We start from the raw sequence: 18993 nt of genomic DNA, 5'->3' as shown, positions 1-18993 counted from the left end.
TTTGATAAAGAGCAGACCACGGGCACAGTAAAAAAAAGTCTCAAAGTCCCGATAGCCCCATCATCTCACGCAGACGGTAGAAGGGAGAAACTCTCCCTGCCATGAACCTCCAGCGCTGCAAACTTGCCGATGCAGCACCCTGGAAGCACCCGACCACAGCCGACTTTGAGTTCGTCCGAAAACTTCGAGCCTCCGACCAGCCCTCCGACACCGAGCACCGAGCACCATCTCTGCCGAGTGCTTCGACCCCGGTCCCGGCCGCCAAACAACAGGCAAAGCCGAGGATTCGGGGCCTTCCCCTCTGGAGATTCTGGATCACACAGTGCCAGCGGCAGCGAAACAGGCATTTCAAGAGTTTCACCAGATGTTCCTCCATGCTTCTCACATCTGCCTCCATCAAATCAGGATTGTGCATGGCACCCTACTTAACAAATAACAGATATTCATTCCGGATTGGCTGCTGCGCGCTGCGTCGCACCGTCATCTTCTCTTCAAAAAAAAGTAGATGGTCTGCTTGAGGAAATGTATACAGGGAGTGATGAATATGAAGAGAGGAGAAGGAAAAGAGGATTCCCAGATCACAAAATTACTTTCCTCAAGGACACAAAGGTTTTGGTAAATGGGGTGACAGAGTAGCATAGTGGTTAGCACAAAACTTTACAGTACCGGTGACCCAGGTTCAATTCCTGCCCCTGCCTGAAAGGAGTTTGTATTTTATCCCTGTGACCATGTAGGTTTCCTTTATGTGTTCCCATTTCCTCTCACAGTCCAAAGTCGTACCGGTTGGTAGGTTAGTTGCTCATTGTAAGTTGTCGCTTGATTAGGCTAGAATTAAATCGGGGGTTGCTGGGCGGCCCAGCTCAAAGGACTGGAAGGGACTATTCCATGATGTATCTAAATAAAATTAAAAACAAATAAATGATTTTTGTCCCCGTAACTTGTAACATAATCCAGCTAGTGAAGAATTGTTCATAACCATAAAATTGTTCATATGATCATAAGATATAGAAGGAATATTAAGCAATTTGGTCTATTTTTTTCCTCTCGATTATCACCCTCAACATCTTCTACCCATAACCTTTGATCCCCTTGGAACCCTCCCTTGCATCAGCATCACACAATGTACATAGCATCATATAAGAAGAATTCACAAGTAAAACAAAACCACATTCTTTACAAGAAAGAATGCAAATAGAGTTTAAAAAGTCTACTTTTGTGCAAAGGGACCAAACGGGTGACACCTCTCTCTTCGATGGTCATGTTGATATCACATTTAATTACAATTTAGATATCAATCAGCTCCTGAACATTGGTTGTTTGTCAGTCTTTATTGGTGTGTAGCTTTTCATTGATTCTATTGTATTTTGCTGTCCTACTATGAATGCCTGCAAGAAAATGAATCTCGGTGTAGTACAGGATACCATATTCATGCTTTCATAATAAATTTACATTGAACTTTGAAGTGGCTTTTTCACTCATTTTTAATTCTGCTTTAAGATAATAAAAAGTTAGCATAAAGTATTATGGAAAGTTTATCTATTTCTTGATCATAGACTTTGGCCCAACTCATGCATATTGACTATGTTATGCAGCAAGCTTTTCCCATTTGCCCGCATTTGGCCAATAGCCCGTCTAACCCCCCTCTTGTCACGTTGTACGCTGACAGACGAGTGAACCCAGGTGTGGAATCTCAGGGTAATACAGGAAGACATATAAGTTCTTCAGTAATAAATTTACTGTGAACTTTGAAACATGGATATGGAAAGTTGTCCACTACAAGGAACATGTTCTGGGTCTCTCTGATGTACACAGAATCAGGTGCAGGCTGTAGAGTTCCAGTTCTCAGTTGCCTGTTGCCCGTAGGTATCCCAAATAAGGCACTTATCCAGTTACTAGTGGGCATGAAATTGTCCTTAATCTGCTTTAATGGGCTCTGTCAGTCAAAAAATGATGTGGAAAATGCAAACTGTCACAGCAACTAATGTCCTTTAGGGAAGGAAATTTGCAGTTAGGCTTTACTGAGTCTGGCCTACAAGTGACTTTGTGAGCGTGTCTCATCCAGGAAGTCACTCAGTTCAAGGGGAATTAGATATGGGTGCTAAAGTATAATAATATGAAATGCTTTCCAAAGGCCTAGGTTTTGCAGTTGTAATGATATTGTTATGATTGATTGATTGATGTCATTGTTCTATGAGACCGAGAGCATTTTGGAGATTCTATATGTCCAATTTTACCCAGAAAATTTCTATCGGTAACTCATACCCTTTCCTAAAGCCGAACTATCCAGTGAGTGGCAGTTCTGTGGGTGAAAACACCTTGTTAATGAGAGAGGTCAGAGGAGAATGGCCAGACTGGTTCAAGCGGACAGGAACTGACAGTGACTCTAACAGCCACACGTTGCAACAGTGGTGGCAGAAGAGCATCTCAGAATGCACAACACATCAAACCTTGATGTGTCTGTGTCACCAACATACACTAAGTGGCCACTTTATTAGGTACAGGAGTTATCCAATAAAGTGGACCCTGAGTGTAGCTGGAAATTAATTCCCAGTCAGTAGTGTCCCAGACAGTAACATGATGGGCTCCCAATTTCAGTTCCGTAAGTCCTTAATGCATAGGAGCAGAAGTAGGCCATTTGGCCCATAAAATTCATGCTACCACTATTCTGGCTGATTTATTTTTCCCTCTTAACCACATTCTCCTCCTTTTTCCGTACTAATCAGTTCCATAGATGCCAATGAAATAAGTTTCAGAGGGACGGTCCAAAGCATTATTAATATTACAGTACTGTGCAAAACTCTTAGGCACAGATATATCCCAGACAGTAACATGATGGGCTCCCAATTTCAGTTCCGTAAGTCCTTAATGCATAGGAGCAGAAGTAGGCCATTTGGCCCATAAAATTCATGCTACCACTATTCTGGCTGATTTATTTTTCCCTCTTAACCACATTCTCCTCCTTTTTCCTTACTAATCAGTTCCATAGATGCCAATGAAATAAGTTTCAGAGGGACGGTCCAAAGCATTATTAATATTACAGTACTGTGCAAAACTCTTAGGCACAGATATATACCTAGGGTGCCAAACACTTTTGCACAGTATTATAATAATTTTATGTATTGCACTGTACTGCTGCCATAAAAAGAAAACAACTTTAAGTCGTATGTGAGCGATGATAGACCTGATTCTGATATGGGTCTATTGTGGACTGAGAGTGGGAAGGGGGCAGGAAGAGGGGAATCATGGTTGGGAAAAGGGGGAGGGAGAGGGGAATCATGGTGAAGGGAGAGGGGAAGCACCAGAGAGGCATTCTGTAATGATCAATAAACCAATTGTTTAGAATCAAATGACCTTCCCTGGTGTCTCAGGGCTGGGTGTGTCTGCACCCGCACCAACCCTGGTCCCTGTCACACCTCTGCCACCTGTCACATTCCCCTCCAGTGGTGCTCCACCCTCACCATTCCCAACACCCTCTGTTCCCATCAGATTTATAAACTCATTCTCCACACCATGTTATCAAATACAGTACTGTGCAAAAGTCTTAGGCATCCTAGCTATATACAGTATATGTGGCTATGATTTTGGCACAGTAGTGTAAATGGTTCTTACTGTGTTATCAGCTGGGAACTGTGTTATCTAGATCACTACTGTTTGTGTTTCTGCCTCTCAGTTTCAATGACCCAGCATGCCTCCGCTGACTATTAATGCACCCTAGAAGGCATTCTATCCAGATGCATAATGGCTGTGTATGGGAATCACTCTGCATGTGACTGGAAGAAACGGCTGCAGGCTGTGGACACAGCTCAGCACATCATGGAAACCAGCTACACTGTCTATACTTCGCACTGCCTCAGTAAAGCAGCCAGCATAATCAAAGCAAACACGAGGAATTCTGCAGATGCTGGAAATTCAATTTCTCTCCTTTTTCTCGCTCTGTCCCCCTCACTATACCCCTTGCCCATCCTCTGGGGTTTTTCCCTGCCTCCCCCTTTTCCTTCTCCCTGGGCCTCCTGTCCCATGATCCTCTCATATCCCCTTTGCTAATCACCTGTCCAGCTCTCGGCTCCATCCCTCCCCCTCCTGTCTTCTCCTATCATTTTGGATCTCCCCCTCCCCCTCCCACTTCCAAATCTCTTACTAGCTCTTCTGTCAGTTAGTCCTGACGAAGGGTCTCGGCCTGAAACGTCGACTGTACCTCTTCCTAGAGCTGCTGCCTGGCCTGCTGCATTCACCAGCAACTTTGATGCGTGTAGCATAATCAAAGACCCAACCACTCGGGACATTCTCTCTTCTCCCCTCTCCCATCAGGTAGTAGATACAAGGCATTGAAAGCACATACAACCAGGCTCAAGGACAGCTTCTGTCTCACTGTTATATGATTACCAAATGATTCTCTAGTTTGATAAATTGAACTCTTGACCCCGTGATCTACCTCATTATTATCATGCACCTTACTGTTTACCTGAACGGCACTTTGTAGCTCTTACGCTTTATTCTGCATTGTTACTGTTTGACTTTGTTTTACTCCAGTTGTTCGTTCATTATGTGTCGTGTTGTATGACGTGTGCGATTACGGTCTTTCCCAGACCATGACTGTTCTTGGCAAATTTTTCTACAGAACTGGTTTGCCATCGCCTTCTTCTGGGCAGTGTCTTTACAAGACCGGTGACCCCAGCCATTTTCAATGCTCTTCAGAGATTGTCTGCCTGGTGTCACTGGTCACATAACCAGGACTTGTGATCTGCACCAGCTGCTCGTACAACCATCCACCACCTGCTCCCATGGCTTCAGGTGACCCTGATTTGGGGGGGGGGTGCTAAGCAAGTGCTATATCTCACCCAAGTGTGACCTACATTCTAGCCACAGAAAGGAGTGTCATACACCTCCTTTGGCAGAGAGGTATCTCCAGTCCGTCACCCATATCTACTTCAATGGATTGTGTAATGGTCTGATGTGTATGAACAATATGCAAGACAAGCTTTTCTCTGCACCTTGGTATGCGTTGACAATAATGAACCAATTCCATTTCAGTCCTGACTCAGACCTGTGTGGAGTTGCTCATGTGACCATGAACCACTCTAGTTTCCTCTCACAATGTGATGACTGGTAAGTTAATTCAGGACTGTAAATTCTCCCCTGTAGATGGTATCAGGAGATTGGATTCAAGGGTAGTTGATGGGGTGTGAGAGTGAAAATAGGAAGAGTTTAGAGCAGGGGTTCCCAACCTGGGGTTCATGGACCCCTTGGTTAATGATCGGAGACCAAAGCATAAAAAAGGTTGGGAAACCCTGGTTTAGGGGACATTTGATGGTCAGTGTGGATATTAAAACCAGCAAATGTGCTGGAAGGGTGGAATAATGTTTAAGTGGAAGACCAGAGCTACTATACATTTCTCCCTCATTGTTCCAGAGATAGAGTTAAATTCAAATTCAAATAATTAAATATATCTGGATTTCTTTTTCAAATAAAAGCTAAACTTTGTAGGACTGAATTGAGATGCCACTATGATGTTGTCATTGGCACAAGGCTTTACAGTACCAGTAACCTGGGTTCAATTCCTTCCACTGTCTGTAAGAAGTTTGTACGTTCTCCCCATGACCGTGTGGGTTTCCTCTGGGTGCTCCAGTTTCCTCCCACATTCCAAAGACGTACGGTTTGGTAAGTTAATTGGTCATTGTAAACTGTCCCATGATTAGGCTGGGGACAAATCAGGGCTGTGCTGTATTCTGAGCTGTATCTCAATAAATTAAAAAAACAAATCATTGTTAAAATACACCCGAATGCAAGAAGCATAAACAAGGGTAACGCACACACAATGCCGGAGGAACTCAGCGGGTCAGGCAGCATCTACGGAAAGGCACAAAGAGTTGATGTTTCGGGACGTGACCCCTCATCAGGTTCCGATAGGTATGAGGAGCGGAGTGTACGCATAAAATGGCAGGCCATGGGGGGTGGGGTGGGAGAGTGATGAAGGGTGCTGTGGGACTGTGGAGAGGAGTGCTGGTATGGATATGGTAGTGTTGGGAAGAGGTGTTGATGAGAATCATCAATTGCACATCTACCTTATCAAGCTGCAGAAGAATCTTATGCATTTTGGTGAGATCATTTCCCATTCCACTACACTCAAGAGAGTAGAGGCAGGAATCTGCTTAACGTCTCCTCATGACAAATCCACCATTCCACGAATCAATCTGGTGACCCTGTGCTGCACTCCCTCAGTTGCAGGTATATCCGTCCTTCAACAGGGGGAACCAGACCTGTACAAAATTTTCCAGATGTAGTCTCACCAGGGTCTATATAATTGGAATAAGATGTCTCTCTTCTTGTATACCAGTCTTGATGGCTTGCTTTGCCTGCTTGTTAACATGTAACAAAGACACACAGGTCTCTCTGAACATCATCGTCTTTCAGTCTTTTATCCTCTAAGAGTGATACACCTTTCTATTTACTCCCGGAGTAGAAGACTATAAGACCATAAGACGTAGGAGCGTAATTAGGCTATTCGGCCCATTGAATCTGCTTCGCAATTCCATCATGGCTGATTTATTATCCGTCTCAATCCCATTCTCCTCTCTTCTTCCCGTACCACTACTAATCAAGAACCTATCAACCTCTGCTTTAACAACAGGAATTCTGCAGATGCTGGAAATTCAAGCAACACACAGCAAAGTTGCTGGTGAACGCAGCAGGCCAGGCAGCATCTCTAGGAAGAGGCACAGTCGACGTTTCGGGCTGAGACCCTTCGTCAGGACTAACTGAAAGAAGAGCTAGTAAGAGTTTTGAAAGTGGGAGGAGGAGGGGAAGATCAGAAAAGATAGGAGAAGACAGGAGGGGGAGGGATGGAGCCAAGAGCTGGACAGGTGATTGGCAAAGGGGATATGAGAGGATCATAGGACAGGAGGTCCGGGGAGAAAGACAAGGGGGGGGAACCCAGAGGATGGGCAAGGGGTATATTCAGAGGGACAGAGGGAGAAAAAGGAGAGTGAGAGAAAAAATGTATGTATAAAAATAAATAACGGATGGGGTACGAGGGGGAGGTGGGGCATTAGCGAAAGTTAGAGAAGTCAATGTTCATGCCATCAGGTTGGAGGCTACCCAGACGGAATATAAGGTGTTGCTCCTCCAACCTGAGTGTGGCTTCATCTTTACAGTAGAGGAGGCCGTGGATAGACATGTCAGAATGGGAATGGGATGTGGAATTAAAATGTGTGGCCACTGGGAGATCCTACTTTCTCTGGTGGACAGAGCATAGGTGTTCAGCAAAGCGGTCTCCCAGTCTGCGTCAGGTCTCGCCAATATATAGAAGGCCACCTCGGGAGCACCGGACGCAGTATATCACCCCAGCCGACTCACAGGTGAAGTGTTGCCTCACCTGGAAGGACTGTCTGGGGCTCTGAATGGTGGTAAGGGAGGAAGTGTAAGGGCATGTGTAGCACTTGTTCCGCTCTGCTTTAAATATATCCAATAACTTTGCCTCCACAGACAATTTTTCTTCATCTCTGTCCTCACAAATTTCCACAGTACTTTCCACTTGCCAGGTTCTTGTTCAACCATTAATACCTCCCTGCTTACGTCTCCCCTGGGTTTCTCTCCACGGTAGTGTATCGGTTCGTGTAACACCTTGCATGCCAGTGACCCGTGTTCAATTCACACCACTGTCTGTAAGGATTTGGTATGTTATCCCCATGACCGCATGGGTTTCCTCCGGGTGCTTAGGTTTCCTCCCACTTTCCAAATACGTACAGGTTAGTACATTGTGGGCATGCTATGTTGGTGCCGAAGTCACGGCGACACTTGCGGGCCTTGAAAGTGAGTCCATCGGTTGTGGGAACATTTCAATGATGGGGCAAGTGAAGTTGAGTGAAGTTATCCCCCTTGTTTCAGGAGCCTGATGGTTGAGGGGTAATAACTCTTCCTGAACCTGGTGGTGTGAGCTCCGAGGCTCCTGTATCAGCAAGAAGAGAGCATGGCTTGGGTGGTGGTGGTCCCTGATGATGGATGTGCTTTCCTGCTACAGTGTTTCATGCAGATGAATTAATATAGTATTGTATCAAAGACTAAGTAATAATTAAGTGTTAACTAAGTACTAAGAATGATGAGGGGTATAGAGATGGTACATATAAGCAGGCTCCTTCCACTGAGACTAGAACTAGAGTCATAGGTTAAGGGTGAAAGGTGAAATATTTAACCTTTTAAATATTTTTAGATTTTAATCTCGGGGGAATTTTATCACTCAGAGGGTGGTGAGAGTGTGGAGTGAGCTGCCAGCAGAAGTGGTGGATGCAGGATCGATTTCAAACATCTAAGAGGAATTTGGACAGGTACATGGATGGGAGGGGTGTGGAGGGTTATAGTCCTGGACTAGGCAGATTAATAGTGTGGCAAGGACTAGATGGATTAAAGGGCCTGTTTCTGTGCTGTAGTGCCCTATGACTCGATGACCATGACTCAAAGACTAAGTGCCAATTTCTTGACTGCTACAAACTGGCACAGTGTCGTCTGTTTGCAGCTGTCCTAGAATGAGGCATTGGAGTCGGTGTGGCATGGCATCCAGGCTGGCATTGGTGCTGCCCCCTAGTGTTCACTCAGTGGAAGAGACTCTCTATTGTGTTCAACTGCAGACTGCTGCAGCATTCATGGACTCAGGGACTTGGGTTTTTTTTTGTGTGACTATATTTTGCTTTATCTTATATGTGCTATTTGTGTCTTATGCTGTGTATGACTGTTGGTATGCGTTTTGTACCTTGATCCCGGAATAATGCTGTTTCGTTTGGCTGTGTTCATGGGTACTCACGAATGGTTGAATGACAATTAAACTTGAACTTCAATTTAAACTCATTTTCTTGAAGTGTGGAACAATAACTTACAGTACTGTGCAAACACAACCTGGTATGGAAGTTGTCCTGTCCAAGACCGAAAGAAGCTGCAGAAGATCGTGAACACGGCGCAGCACATCACACAAACCAATCTTCCGTCCGTGGACTCACTTTACTCCGCACGCTGTCGGAGCAGTGCTGCCAGGATAATCAAGGACACGACCCACCCAGCCAACACACTTTTTGTCCCTCTTCCCTCCGGGAGAAGGCTCAGGAGCTTGAAGACTCCTATGGCCAGATTTGGGAACAGCTTCTTTCCAACTGTGATAAGACTGCTGAACGGATCCTGACCCGGATCTGGGCCATACCCTCCAAATATCCGGACCTGCATCTCGGTTTTTTTGCACTACCTTACTTTCCATTTTTTAATTTCCTATTTATGATTTATAATTTAAATTTTTAATATTTACTAATTTTTTACTATTTTTAATATTTAATATTTGTAATCCAGGGAGTGGGAAGCACAGAATCAAATATCGCTGCAAGGCTTGTACATTCTAGTACCAATTGTTTGGTGACAATAAAGTATAAAGTATAAAGTTTTAGGCACAGCTAGGGTGCCTAAGATTTTTGCACAGTACTGTATCTGTCAACATGGAGCGGAGACCGAATTTGTGAGTCTGATGGGAGCGAAGGTTGTTGGGAATGGTGAGGGTGGAGTGCCATGGGAGGAGTGTGAGATAGGTGGCAGAGAAGAAGTGCCAGAATGGGGATGGTACTCCCCGTCCTGAGGCACCAGGCAAGGTCATTTGATTCTAAATAATTAGTTTTTTGATCGTTACAGAATATCCTTCTGGTGTTTCCTGTTCCCTTCCTTCTCTCTCCCCCTTTTCCCAACCATAATTCCCCTCTCCCTGCCCCCTTCCCACTCTCAGTCCACAGTAGAGACCAATATCAGAATCAGGTTTCGGCCCGAAATGTCAAATGTACTTTCTTCCATAGATGCTGCCTGGCCTGCTGAGTTCCTCCAGCATTTTGTGTGTGTTGCTCAGATTTCCAGCATCTGCAGCTTTTCTCTTGTTTGAAGTTTATCATTACCCACATATATCATGAAATTTGTTTTGTCTTTGCAGCAGCAGCACAGTGCAACACATTAAATTACTACAGTACTGTGCAAAGGTCTTAGGCACCCTAGCTATATGTATGCCTTTGCACAGTACTCTACATGAGATCCAATTTCCATTAAAAATGTTAGCATTGATTCTGCTTCCTAGGCAGTCCCTAGGGATCGAAGATAACTCATTTCTACCCTAACTTTGTGACAATGAGGTGGCTGGAGAGGTTGATATGGGAACTATAAACTCCACTGTAGATTGGACAGGTAAGGTTGGTGGGTAATTTATGAGGTAGTGGCTCCATACTTCAAATAAACATGACTCAATGTGCTCCTTATGCACGGGCCCATTTATTAATACATACGTGTTTCTATATTCAGTATTTTTCCAAATATTATTTTACAAACCAGTTACTGCTGGCCATAAACACAAGAGATTCTGCAGATACTGGAAATCTAGAGCAACAAGCACAAAATAATGGAGGAACTCAGCAGGTCAGGCGGCATCCATTGAGGGAATAAACACAAGCGATTCTGCAGATGCTGGAAGCACAAATAGCACAGAAAGTGCTGAGTTCCTCCAGCATTTTGTGTGTGTCACCAGGGAACAAACAGTCAGCACTTTGGGCCCAACTGCTGAGGGGACTCAGCCAAAAGCATTGACCGTTTACCCCCTTTGAAAGATGCTGTCTGACCTGCTGAGTTCCTCCAAATAACACTGGCCACCTGATTCTTCCAAAGGAAATAGAATTTTGGAATAACTTCAATGGGATTATTAATAGTGAACAATTTTGCTCAGATCTCACCCATAATTCAGCACCTTCATTAAAAATGCTAAATTGGATCTCGTGCAAATTATGGTTTCACACTTTTCAAGAAACTGCCAAACCCAGCTGACGGGCCCCATCTGCCTGAAGCGACTGGTTTTAAGGTGCCAGTAACCTGCCTTTGTCCCTTCTCCTGTTAGTTGAAACAGTTCCGCCAAGTTTAGTAGCTAAGCCACACATGAAGGCCAGGAGCTGGACTTGGTTGCCTGAGGCGATTTCAGATGCATGCCATTGGAAGCTTTTAATAGGCAGTGGGAGCTTGTCCCACTACACCACCACCCCCACCACTGGTTATGACAACCTTAAAGAACCTCTTTGATGCAATACTAGAATATTACTTGATTTCAATCCCTGCAATTTTTGACATAGTTTTTTAAACACTTTAGGGTAAATTTTCAACTTTTACTTGCATAGTAATCTACTAAAAAGAATATCCTTCAGTTACAAAGCTAAGAGGTAAAGGTCAGGGGGTACCTACTTCTACATAAGTAGTCTTTGAATATTGTAGATATGAGTTTATATTACTAAGGGTTGAAGCTGGAATGATGGACAATGCAGAGGAGTTCCCATGACGTAACAAACTGTGCATCATTCTGAGGGGTGGAAATACTCCTCCATTGTTCTGCTGCTGTTATTTTCTAGGAAGCCATTTCCTCCCCCAGTAATACTGGCTGTAGGATAACAATGCAAGATCACATCTGGTGCCAAGATTCACAAGTCCAAAGTGGATTCCAAAATGGCAATGAAAGTTCAAAGTAAAGGTGAAGTTTATTGTCATATGCACAATAAATTCCATCAATTTATTTATCACACACACACACTATACCTCTTGGTTCTTCAATCCTCTGCCCCAACATCCCCTCCTTATCTGGTTTCACTTATCACCTCCTTATATATCAGATTCCTTCATCTGAAGCCTGTTGTGTCTCCACTTATCCCCTCCTAGTGTCTACCTCTTCCCTCCTTTCTCCCCACCTAGTTTCATCTGCCACCAAATATCTCTTTCCTTGTCTGTCTCTACGTATCACCCACCAACCATTGTCTCCTGTCCACCCTTCTTCCTGCTCCACTAGGTTCCATCTGCTCATCTTTCTTCTCACCTGGTTCCACCTATCACCTGCTAGCCCCCCATCCCATCTCTCGCTCTCACCATTTTATAATAACTATCCTGCTCTGCACTCTCAGGCCCTGGGAGTGTAGAGCAGGTTCCTTTGCCTCCTCAGATGCTGCCTGACCCATCTGGCAAGTTTGTGTTCTTTGCTTTTAAGTGTGTTTGTGTAAAGAACATAAGCAGATTTTCCCATCTTCCTTTCCAGTCCTCATGAAGAACCTCAGCCTAAAACAGCGACTCTTTATTCCTCTCCATAGATGCTGCCCAACCTGCTCTGTTTCTCCAGCATTTTGTGTGTGTTGCTCCAGATTTCCGGCATCTGCAGAATCTCTTGTGTTCCTTCATCCTCCTGATTTGTGCCTTGTAGATGGTGGAAAGACCTGAGAGTTCAGGAGACAAATCACTTATATCACAATATACAAATTCTGACTCGATCTTATGGTCACACTATTCATATAGTCATAGTCATACTTTATTGATCCTGAGGGAAATTGGTTTTCATTACAGTTGCACCATAAATAATTAAATAGTAATAAAACCATAAATAATTAAATAGTAATATGTAAATTATGCCAGGAAATAAGTCCAGGACCAGCCTATTGGTTCAGGGTGTCTGAGCCTCCAAGGGAGGAGTTGTAAAGTTTGATGGCCACAGGCAGGAATGACTTCCTATGACACTCTGTGTTGCATCTCAGTGGAATGAGTCTCTGGTTGAATGTACTCCTGTGTCCACCCAGTACATTATGTAGTGGATGGGAGACATTGACCAAGATGGCATGCAACTTAGACAGCATCCTCTTTTCAGACACCACTGTCAGAGAGTCCAGTTCCATCCCCACAACATCACTGGCCTTACGAATGAGTTTGTTGATTTTGTTGGTGTCTGCTACCCTCAGCCTGCTGCCCCAGCACACAACAGCAAACATGATCGCACTGGCCACCACAGACTCGTTTGGCTGGTCAGGTTGAGCTCCTACTCACTGGTGACCTCCAGGATGTTAATGGTGGGAGAAATGGTGATACCACTGAACGTGTAGTGTTGGAGGTGGGGGTTTGCATAGTACGAAGGCAACTTGCCACAAGGGGGCATAATTTTAAGGTGATTGGAGGGAAGTTCAGGAGGTGATGTCAGAGGTGGGTGTTTCTTTTAAACAGAGAGTGGTGGGTGTATAGAATGCGCTGCTAAGGGTGGTAGTAGATGCAGATACATTTTTGATAATTAGACAAAGCTTTTACATAGGCAGATAGATCATAGAAACATTGAGAGTTATGTAGGAGGGAAGGGTTAGATTGATCTTCGAGCAGGTTAACTGGTTGGCACGACACCATAGGTCAAAGGTCCAGCACTGTGCTGTACTGTTCTATGTTCTATGTTATGCTTTCTTTCTGCTTCCTTTATCGAATCTTCCTTTATTGCTCAGTGTTTAATGAACAGCCTCAGCCCTGGACCTTTGATGACGTAAGTGGGAAGCAGCTGAGACTTTTTTCCCCTTTGCATTTCTACCAGGAGTCACTGACTTTGTTCTACCCTCTCACCACCTGTGCCTAATCTGGTCTCATCAAAAGAAAGAATGAATGGGGTCAGATAGCATTAGCGGTTCGCGAGATGTTCAGGGCGCCAGTATTCAGAGTTCAATCCCAGCATCCTCTAGAAAGTGTTTGTACGTCCTTCCAGTGGAATACGTGCGTTTCCTCCAGACGCCCCAGTTTCCTCCCGCAGTCCAAAGACATACCGGTTGGTAGGTTATTGATCATCGTAAATTGTCCCATGATTAAATCGGAGGGTTGCTGTGCGGTGTGGCTGAAGGGGACAGAAGGGTTGGTTCTGTACCGTATCTCAATAAATACATAAGTACCATGGATTCTTATTTTATTAAGCAGCCTCATGTGCGGCACCTTGTCAAAGGCCTTTTGAAAATTCAAGTGAACAACATCCATTGACTCTCCTTTGTCTATCCTGCCTGTTATTTCCTCAAAGAATTCCAAAGGATTTTTCTGTCACCATTTTCCCTTAAGAAAACCATGCTGACTATGGCCTATTTTATCATCTGCCTCCAAGTACCCTAAAACCTCATCCTTAATAATGGACTCCAGCATCTTCCCAACCAATGAAGTCAGGCTAAGTGGTCTATCATTTCCTTTCTTCTGCCCTCCTCCTTTGTTAAAGAGTGGAGTGACATTTGCAATTTTCCAGTCCTCTAGAACCATTCCAGAATCTAGTGGTTCTTGAAAGATCTTTACTAATGCCTCCACGATCTCTTCAGCTACCTCTTTCAGAACCCTGTGGTATAGTCCATCTGGAGCAGGTGACTTATTTATCTTCAAGCTTTTCATTTTCACAAGCACCTTCTCCTTAGTAATAGCAATGACATTCACTTCTGCCCCCTGACACACTCACATTTTCGGAATTCTGCTAGTGTCTTCCACAGTGAAGACTGATGCAAAATATTTATTCAGTCCCTCTCCCAGTTCTTTGTCTACCATTACTACCTCTTTAGCATCATTTTCCAGTGGTCTGATATCCACTCTTTCCTCTCTTTTACTCTTTATATATCTGAAAAAAAACCTCTTTGTATTCACTTTTATATTATTGGCTAGCTTACCTTCATATTTCATCTTTTCTCTCCTTACGGCTTTTTTGTTGCCTTCCAGTGTTTTTTTTAAAGCTTCCCAGTCCTCTAACTTCCCACTAATTTTTGCTATATTATGTGCCTTTCCTCTTCCTTTTGTGTTGTCTTTGACTTCTCTTGTCACCACAGTTGCCACATCTTCCATTTAGAATAATTCTTCATCTTTGGGATGTATCTATCCTGTGCCTTCTGAATTACTTCAGAAACTCCAGTCACTGCTGTTCAGCCTCCATCCCTGCTAATGATCCCTTCCAATCAACTTTGGCCACTCCTGTCTCATGACTTTGTAATTCCCTTTACTCCACTGTAATACTGATGCATCTGACTTTATCTTTTCCCTCTCAAACGGCAGTGTGAATTCTATCATATCATGATCACTGCCTTCAAAGCCTGATTTTTCCAATCTACCTACATATTGAAATCCCCGATAATTATCGTAACGTTGTCTTTTTTACATGCCTTTTCTATCTTCCATTGTAATTTGTATACTACATCCTGGCTACTGTTCAGAGGCCTGTATATAACACCCATCAGATTCCTTTTACCCTTGGAGTTTCTTAACTCTACCCACAAGGATTCTACATCTTCCGATCATATTTCACCTCTTTCTAAGGATTTAGTTTGATTTTTTACCAACAGAGTCACCCCACCCACTCTGTCTACCTGTCTGCCCTTTCGATACGACATGCGTCCTTGGATGTTAAGCTCCCACCTATGACCTCCTTTCAATGACACTCACAATGTCATACCTGCCAAATGCACTACAAGATCATCTGCCTTTTTCTGTATACTGTCTGCATTCAAATATAACTTTTAAAGACTGCAGATCTCGTTGGGAGTGAGTTATTGTTTGAAGTACAGTGAGAGAGCGACACCTTGCAGGGTGGAAGCCCTTTGAAAACCGCAAGTTTCATCAGGAGAGAGTCTTAGTTGTGGGGATGGAACTGGACTCTCTCACAGTGGTGTCTGAAAAGAGGATGCTGTCCAAGTTGCATGCCATCTTGGTCAATGTCTCCCATCCACTACATAATGTACTGGGTGGGCACAGGAGTACATTCAGCCAGAGACTCATCCCACCGACATGCAGCACTGAGCATTATAGGAAGTCATTCCTGCCTGTGGCCATCAAACTTTACTTGGAGGGTCAGACACACTGAGCCGATAGGCTGGTCCTGGATTTATTTCATAATTTACTGGCATAATTTACATATTACTATTTAACTATTTATGGTTCTATTACTATTTATTATTTATGGAGCAACTGTAATGAAAACCAATTTCCCCCAGGATCAATAAAGTATGACTATGACTATGACAATGACTATTAGTTGAGCCAATAAAAAAAGAAGTTTTAGGCGGAGTGGCCATTGTTGGAATAGGGTGATGTTAGATTAGATTATTAGATTATGAAGACATGCAGTCCTCTTTTATTGTCATTTAGTAATGCATGCATTAAGAAATGATACAATATTCCTCCAGTGTGATATCACAGAAACACAAGACAGACTGAGACTGAAAAACTGACAAAAACCACATAATTATAACATATAGTTACAACAGTGCAAGCAATACTTGATGAAGAACAGGCCAATTAGCACGGTAAAAAGTTCAAAGTCTCTCGAAAGTCCCACATCTCACACAGACGGGAGAAGGAAGAAAACTCTCCCTGCCGTGCCCCATCACAGTCCGACTCTGAGTCGTCCGAAAAATTCGAGCTCCGACGATCCCTCTGACACCGAGCACCATCTCTGCCGAACGCTTTGACCCCAGCCCTGGCCGCCAGCAGCAGGCAAAGTCAAGGATTTTGGGGCCTTCCCTCCGGAGATTCTTGATCACACAGTAGCAGCGGCAGCGAACCGGGCATTTCAGAATTTACTCCAGATGTTCCTCCGTGCTCTCACGGCTGTCTCGATCGAATCAGAATTGTGCACGGCCCCTACTTAACAGATACGATATCATTTCACCGGAGAGGCTACGTGTGCTGCGTCGCGCCACCATCTTCTCCTCCCGCCTTCCGGGAGTGGTCCAGCTTGGGCTCATCAGGCTTGGGCAAGCATAGATGGAGGTTCTAAGTAAGTTCCCTAATAAGTTTATTTTTTTCGCCATTGGTACATAGCTAGTGCACTGAGCAATGGCCCAGAGTTAGTGGTGTGTTCCTTGTGGGAGATGTGGGAACTCTGGGAGACCTCTAGTCTCCCTATTAACTACATCTATGTGAAATGCACTGTGCTGCAGCTCTTTAGAGACTATGTTAAGGAACTGCAGCTGAAGCTCGATGACCTTCAGCCTATCCGCTCCATTTCCCTAACATATTTCCATACCAGGCCATGATACAACCAGTCAGGATACTCTCCACTGTGAATCTACAGAAGTTTGTCAAAGTGTTTGGGAACATGCCAAATCTATGTAAAATTCTAAGAAATAGGCACACTGTCGTACCTCCTTTGTGGTGACACCTTCATCGTAAAGAAGATGCTCTTCATTACATTCTCTTCTTTTGCTCTTCCCTTGGTGAGCAACTGGATAATTCTATTTGTAATTTATGGGAACAAATGTTCTTATTTAAAGATTTCTTTTCTCAGTTTTATTTTAGACGTACCTTGCATTCCAGCCTTCATGCAAACCAACCATCTGCATGAGAAGGTCAGACAGGGGACAATATTTCCATTGAAGATTCAAAGCAGCACAACTTATGTAAAAAGATGAAATGTGGATGAGAAAAACCAAAAGATGTTTAATCACCATAGAGAAAATCTAGGAAGAATTTCTGAAGTTATTTCCTAAAATAATAAATAGCATGACCCAGACTATCGTATCCCTCCAAAATGAATAACTTTAATGTCCATTACCTGAAACAATCTATTCAGAGTTTCTTTTGAACAGATCTACAGAAAACAATTCAGGCTTTAAATTCTGCTATTTCTTACAAAGGAATGTCATAATCTCCACCAGATTATTGTCACTAACAAGCATGGACTCCAATCCAGGCATGGTTTTTATTAAGCTAATGACATACAGTAATGCAGCCTGGAAGGGGCTTTAGTTACACACTTCTGTTTGATATGTAACGTTATATATCTTTCTGACAATTTTTGATAATGCAACCTCAGTCTCTGAGCAAGCTTCCAATTACTTACCGACTGCCCGTTACGCCGCTGGCGTTCGGGGCAGCAATGAAGGTCCTCCATCTCTGGCGGTGTTCAGGGCTTCCTTCATTGTGTCAGTAGCTTCTCGGTTTTCACTGCTGTCGGCCATGCAAGTTCCAGGTGGAGACTCAGGCATACCATTGCTCTTAGATGTAGAAGGATTCTTCATTGCTGTTTCCCTAATCATTTTGTTGCTAGCCCCGCACTGAACCCTCTGAACCTGGAGGACCAGTGGACCACTCTTAGTCTGTCCTCTACCCTTTGACCTGTTTAGCATGGGTGATTCTACCAAAAGCCAAAGTATAAAGCCCTGACTCCAGCAAACATAGCTCTCTCGGTCATTGAGGCACGCACACCTCCCAACCCTCTTGGAGGAAGCTTCCAATTAACACCTACAAAAATCAGGACCATATCCATGACAAACAACTAAGGAACTAAGAGATATCAGACCAGACACAAGAAATGGAGATGGACCACTGCCTGAATGCCTTTTGTGGAATGGGATGTACAATTCACTTCTACAGTAGTCAGCTTCCCTCTTTCAGAGGAAGGGAATGAGCAAAGGCTTGATTATAACAATGGACTATCCCAGAGGACTTGAGGGCTTTTTATTACGCTGAAGAAAGAGACAAGGTAGCAACATACACAAAATGCTGGAGGAACTCAGCAGGCCAGGCAGCATCTACATAAATGAATAAACAGCCATTCTGGGTCAAGGCCCTTCATCAGGACTGGAAAGGAAGGGGAGAAGTCAGCATTAAGAAAGTGGAGGGGGTGGGAGGGGAGGAAAAAGTAGATGGTTGCAGGAGATAGGTGAAACCGGAGGGAGGAGGAGGGAGAGGGATGAAGTAAAGAGTTGGAAAGTTGATGTTTGCATGAGGTAAAGGGTTGGAGAAAGGGAATCTGATAGCAGAGGACAGAAGACCATGAAAGAGAGAGGAGGAGCACCAGAGGGAGGTGATAGGCAGGTAAGGAGATAAGGCGATAGGGGGAAACAGGAATGGGGAATGGTGAAGGAGAGGGGATGGTCAATTACTGGAAGTTTGAGAAATCAATGTTCATGCCATCAGGTTGGAGGCTACCCAGACGGAATATAAGGTGTTGTTCCTCCAACCTGAGTGTGGCTTCATCTCGACAGTAGAGGAGGCCATGGACTGACATGTCGGAGTTCATTGCTGGACTGCAGAGATGTGACGTCCACTAGCTGGGCACTAGGTAAGCAGCTCCTGACATCTGTGTGCCATTAGTTATATTATTTATTCAAGTGAATTAAATTGCTGACAAATGTAATATGCACAGCGGCAAAAAAAATCGCAGGATAACTAACGGTTAGGCATTCTTAACCTTTA

The sequence above is a fragment of the Mobula birostris genome, chromosome 22, assembly GCF_030028105.1.
Source record: "Mobula birostris isolate sMobBir1 chromosome 22, sMobBir1.hap1, whole genome shotgun sequence".
Classification (NCBI taxonomy): Eukaryota; Metazoa; Chordata; class Chondrichthyes; order Myliobatiformes; family Myliobatidae; genus Mobula; species Mobula birostris.
This window is presented reverse-complemented; position numbering follows the sequence as displayed.